Raw genomic sequence first — 6,000 nt, forward strand, 5'->3', positions numbered from 1 at the left:
CATTTGACAATGATTCTGCAGCGAATAGACACTGCTCCTATCCTCTTGATGATAGCTCTGTGGTGGTGGTAGTGGTTTTTTTTAAAAATAATAATAAAAAAGAAGGAAAAGATTTTTGCTAGCCCCGGCATCTGCCATCGATACTGAAGCACCTGAGCTGGGGCAGCGGAAATAAAGGATAGCAGGCAGAATGGAGAAATGAAATGAAAGAGGTGAGGGGACAGGAAGAGAGGATAGGGGGAGAAGTAATATGTACAAATATTTACACAATAAGGAATGTGTCCAGGTTGTGCGCGTGGTTAGTTCATTTTAGAGGAATTAAATCACACTCGCGCACAGCACTGTGTTGGCTATAACTGGAGTGGGGCGTCCAGTTATTAATCGTTCAAGGTAGAACTCTCGGAGCGTTCGGTCACTGCGTGTAATTACCTGACGGAGAACAGACGGGACGTCAAGCCCGTGTGTTCGAGGAATGCACAGAGGCTCACCAAAGTTCGCTCACGAGTGCGCGCACTGCCCTGCGGCCACAATAGCGTATTGATGGAGTCTGGTAGTATGCCCTGCGCCCTATAGGCCGCGAGCATATCGCGACGAGCATCGGCGAACGCGGCACAGTGAAGGAGTAGGTGTTCTAGTGTTTCCACTGCACCGCATCCGTCACACACATCACTCGTCGCGATTACGTGACGCACCCGCCGTTCCCCGGGCCACACGCAGCCAATGCGCGCGCGGAGGATCATTGCACGTTGTGACCGTGTAAGTGCGCGACAGCCGGTGACACTGTCGATGCGCTCACCTCCCGCGATGCGTGCGTCGGGGTGCTGCTTTCGGAGATGGTCGTGGATGGCCGCACGCCCGTCCTCCAGCGCAAGGGGCAGATCGCTGGCAGGTAGTTGGTGTGCAGCGGTCGCGAGGTCGTCAGCTTCTTCGTTGCCGGCGATGCCGCAGTGACCGGGCACCCACTGTGCACGCATGGCACATCCTCTCTGCGCGAGGCGCTCGATGCATGAGCGAATTTCCCGCACTAGTGGGGTACCGCGGCCGTTAGATTGCAGGCGGCTGAGGGCGGCGCGGGAGTCGCACAGCAGAGCACTCCTGGTCGGCGGAGGGCCGAGGGCGAGCAGCAGGTCCAGCCCGAGCCGGATCCCCATCAACTCCGTCGTGGTGGAGGAGCCCAGGAAGGTTGCGTGTTGCTGGCTGTGCAGTCGCAGGGCGGGGATGGTAGCCGCGGCAAGGGAGCAGCTGTCGCGGGCCACTGAGCCGTCGGTGTACACGAGGAGATGGTCCTGGAGCTCCTCGTGTATGACGGCTCTGGCCAGCTGCTGCACAGCACAGAGGGGTGTGCTCCGCTTTCCCTCAATGCCGACGATCTCTCGCTGTACCTCCGAGGCAGCAAGCCAGGGCGCGCAGGAGCCGTAGGGGGGTGGGCCTTGTGTCAATTGCTCATACTCGAGCAGCGCCGCGCCCATTCGTTAGCACGGGTGCGAGCGCATACGCAGCGAGCGGCCGTCCGATGCGCGGTGAAGCCGGTCGATGTGATTCAGTGCCCTGTGCGCTGCTTGCAGCTCAAGTGTCCACGCTCCTGCCTCGGCCAACGTTGCAGCGCACTGCGAGTTTTTGGGCAGGCCTAGGCACACGCGCAGGGACTTGCGGTGCTGGAGCTCGAGTTTCTTCCAGCACGGCTTGCGCACCGTGACGAGCGGCAGCGCATAGAGCACCGCCCCCAAAGCTGCGGCATTGTATAACCGCAGCGCGGCTTGCTGGGAGATGCCCTGGCCTCGAGCGGTGAGCTTGTGCACGGCGGCGGTGATCCTCTTCATCTGCAGACCGGCCTTGGTCGCCGCGGGGTGGAAGGAAAAGCGCCAGTCGATGTCCAGGCCAAGGTACCGCACCGATTTACGCCAAGCAATCGGCGTCCCGATTCCTTGGGTAAATCGGCCTGTCGCGAATGAACAGTCCTCCTATCCGCTTGACGGTAGTTCTGCTGCGATTGAACACGCCTCATATATCTACTTGACGATACTTCTCCCGTGAACGAACGCTCCTCCTATCCGATTCAAGATAGTTCTGTAGCAAGTGAACATCCATTTTACAATGGTTCTGCGCCCAATGAACACTCCTCCTATCCATTTGAAAATGGTTCTGACGCATATAAACGAACACTGCTCCTATCCGCTTCACAGTAGTTCGCGTACGAACACTCCTCCAACACACTTAATGATAGTTCGACCGTCAGTGATAACTCCTCCAATCCACTTCACGTTACTTCTGCCGCGAATGAACACTCCTCCTATCCACTTGATAGTTATGCCGCGAATGAAGGCTCCTCCTATCCATTTGACAATGGTTCTGCCGCGAATGAACACTGCTCCTATCCGCTTGACGATAGTTCTGCCGTGAAAGAACACTCGTTCTACCCACTTGACGATAGTTCTGCCTTCAGGGACAACTCCTATCTACTTGACGATAGTTCTGCCGCGAATTAACGGTCCGCAACGTAACAATTTCTCTTGCTGCTAATTTTTATTGGCTAACCATCGCGCCAGCTCAAGGCTGACCTGCTTCGAAGTGAACCATTGACCAAAGCCGGTCCTCTATAAAAGCTTAATGCTGTTTGAGCTACGAACACAATGTTGCACGGAAATTTACCAGCGCCAACATTTTTTCAAACTGTGTACTGCGATCTGGACATTTGCATGACTTCGCTATAAATAACAGCACAAACAAACCAACACAGTGGTGAACGCATACCCAAGCAACGCTGTTTGTAATGAAGGATTAGAAAGACCAGCGCTTTTTGTGTTTTCTCTTCCGTCTTCTTTGCTCCGTTGGGATTCTGAGAAGTGACAGCCGCCTCATTAGCAGTGGTGGACATTCCACTCTACACTACCGTTAAATGGTCCACTTACTTGCGGCAATTAACGCACTGAACTGTTTTTTACTGCATGTTGCTGAACTTCGGCAGGCGGATATGCTCTGTACATCCCAGCACATTCTACAGATCTCAGCAAAGCTACGTATTTAAACGTCACGAGTACCAGAAAAAACACACGCCCCGTTGGTCTCTCTTGCCTGCGTCGAGCCTACTGAGTTGCAATGATGAAGCAACATTCCTTCGAGATTGAGTGAATGCACCTTGATCCGTATCACAGCTTCAGAGCAGCGAAGTAGACACGATCGCGATGTAACATCTTCCATAGCTGCGTGATTCGGGCGAAGTGAATACGCTACTGGTAGGCGCCAGCGCGTGCTCCTACGTTGGAATCACAGCGAACAATTTGTGAGGAGAAGTGCAAATTCACTTGCGGCGCTTCATTCATCCCACCACAAGATAGCGAAAGTAATTTTCTTGCATTATACTTTACTTTTGTCAAGGTGGGCCGCTTCTCCGGACGTCGCGAAATTAAGCCTACACAGGAACCGCCACCCGCGGGTGCGCCCTGCTTCAGCCGCATTGCCCGGGTCAAGGAGAAAAGCAAGGCGCCGCGCCAGGTCGAGACAGCGGTTACACGTATAGGGGATGGGCTGCCGCACGAAGGAGTAGCTCGCTGCGACTGTATTGAGACGGCCACCTCAAGGAAGCGGCGATAGGCAAGGGCGGCGGCCCCCTCGATGGTGCCTGATGATGGCGCAGGTCCCAGACAGGACCCACGCTTGGTAGACATGGTGACTTGGCGATAAAGGAGATGCTTCCGCTCAGGAAGCAGCCCGCAACCTCGCACAGAAGTCTGAAAGCAAGTGCCCCATGGCGTTCGGCGCTAGCGCTCGGCGCCCAATATGGAGCGCACCACTGAGGAGGAAGCGTGTCTGCATGAAGTTCACCGCAGTGTAGCAAACGCGCTGTCACGATGAATTTCAGTAGCAAGATAACGTATTTCGAAGCGCAAGAGTCTCACATCACTGCGGTTGCATCGCCACACGACCACAACACAAAGCCGCTCATCATAGCGCACGCAACCATGCTCGAAAGGAACGCCGCGCTACAAACTATACTGCCTCCGTCAGACAATGCAATAAAGCGGTCGACTGGATTTAGTCGGAAGAGGAGAGGACGATACAGGAAAGAAGGAGGTTACCAGGAACGCGCATCCACATAAACTTTTCAAAGGGACTCGAGCAAGAATTAAGCGATGGAAATGAGTTCAATAAACCCCGTGTTACTCATTATCTCATGTCAACAACGTAATTTCCCCAAGTTTAAGATAGAAATGAAAAAAATGTATATAAATATTCCGCGCTCCACACTTATCGTTGAGGGATCGGCCTGAAATTGTATTTATTTGAGAAAAATACTAAGTACACTCAGTTTGTCTAGTATCTTCTAAGACTCAAAATTGGCCTTAATAACGCCTGTCTCAAGTTTGCGGACCTTCGGGGAACACCACAGCTTCCACCACCTTGGGCAGCACAGAATAGCCTCGCCCTCATGACGAATAGTAAGGATACTAGAGAAATTGGAGGTATAATAGGACTAACCAATATGCCTTAAGAGAAATGAATATAACAACTGTACCTTAGCGGCACTCACCAATGGGGCAGAAACATGGAGCCTAGCAAAACAGACTCATCTTAAATCTGCTATAGACAGGAAAACGATAGGCGTAAGTTTAAGGGACAGGAAGAGAGCAGTGCGCGTCAGAGAGAAAACTCGAGTTAATGATATCCTAGTAGAAATCAACAAGAAAAAAATGGGCTCGGCCAGAGCATGTAATGCGAAGGCAAGATAACCGATGGCCGTTCTGGGTATCGGACTGGTTACCAAGCGAAGGCAAGCGTAGAAGCGGCGGCAGGAAGTTAGGTGGGTGGTTGAGATAAAGAAGTTTGCAGGAATAGGGTGGTCGCGGCTCGCACAGAACAGGGTTAGTTGGAGAGATATGGGTGAGCTTTTGTCCTGGAGTGGACGTAGTCAGGCTAATAATGATGATCGCGATGTCTAGAACAAAATCTGCTGTGGTGAGTAAAGAAAAATTACGCTCTAAACAAAATTAGCCTAGAAAGCAGCAAAAAGGGAGTAAGTTGCATTCTAGCGCACTTCCATTTAGGGACAGGGTATTCTGCCAAAGCCATGGAGTAGATTAACATGACTAAAAATACGGAATACTCATGGTTGGCAAGGGGAAAACATTCCTTTTTCAAACATGCGAAATTCTAGCATTTACGAAGAGTTTAAACGAAATTTTAGTTTCCTCTATTTATTAACACGAAGTGCTGTGGTGCCACGTTAAAAACATTCTCCCATTATTAACTGTGTCATGCTACTATTCTTTGCGGTGGTAATATGCCTCCCTTGCCAAGAGTAACCTTTCCGTGTATTTATGGACCGAAATCTACCCCTGGACTTGGGCAGCATGCCCTGCCCCTAAAATGGAGTGCACAGAAGAACAACGTACTCCCTTTCTTTTTTCTCATATGGGCTCATTCTTCTTTAGAGGGTAGTACAACAATAGACGGCAGCGCAGCAGGAAACAACTTTTATCAAGCGCGCCGTTTCCCAAGCGTTGGCGTGACACTGCGCAGTTTGAGGCGTTTGCCGGCCGTGCGTGAGTTCACACACAGGTTTTCTTTTTAGGGATCCATCTTGAGCAGCCATACGTTCATTTTTATTGCTGTATTATCGTAAGCAAGCTATTGATTAAAAAAGGAAGGAAAAGGTTTCTTCGCAGCCGAGGACTGCCTTTAAACTGAAGAGTGAGGATAGCCTGGCACCCTCATTATCGGCGTGTTGTTGCGTTACAGCGCTACGCGATGTCATTCCACCAAGCTTGTGATCGGTCATTTATGCTAGTCTTTTTTGCTCCCACCTCAAACAAAATGCGAGCAGCGGACTGCGTGGCCAAAGGTTTAGTTTACGCCGTATACCGGTCGTCATCATATTTAGGCGCGCTCATTCGGTCTGCGATAGTTTTGCTTCTGCTTTCTTAGCGCCGCATTCATACTTCTCACTGATAACTTGCACAGCGTGGTTTTGCAGGCTGCGGTGGCTATGATCTGCGTCGATGA

Source organism: Amblyomma americanum, chromosome 2 (assembly GCF_052857255.1).
Source record: "Amblyomma americanum isolate KBUSLIRL-KWMA chromosome 2, ASM5285725v1, whole genome shotgun sequence".
Taxonomy (NCBI): Eukaryota; Metazoa; Arthropoda; class Arachnida; order Ixodida; family Ixodidae; genus Amblyomma; species Amblyomma americanum.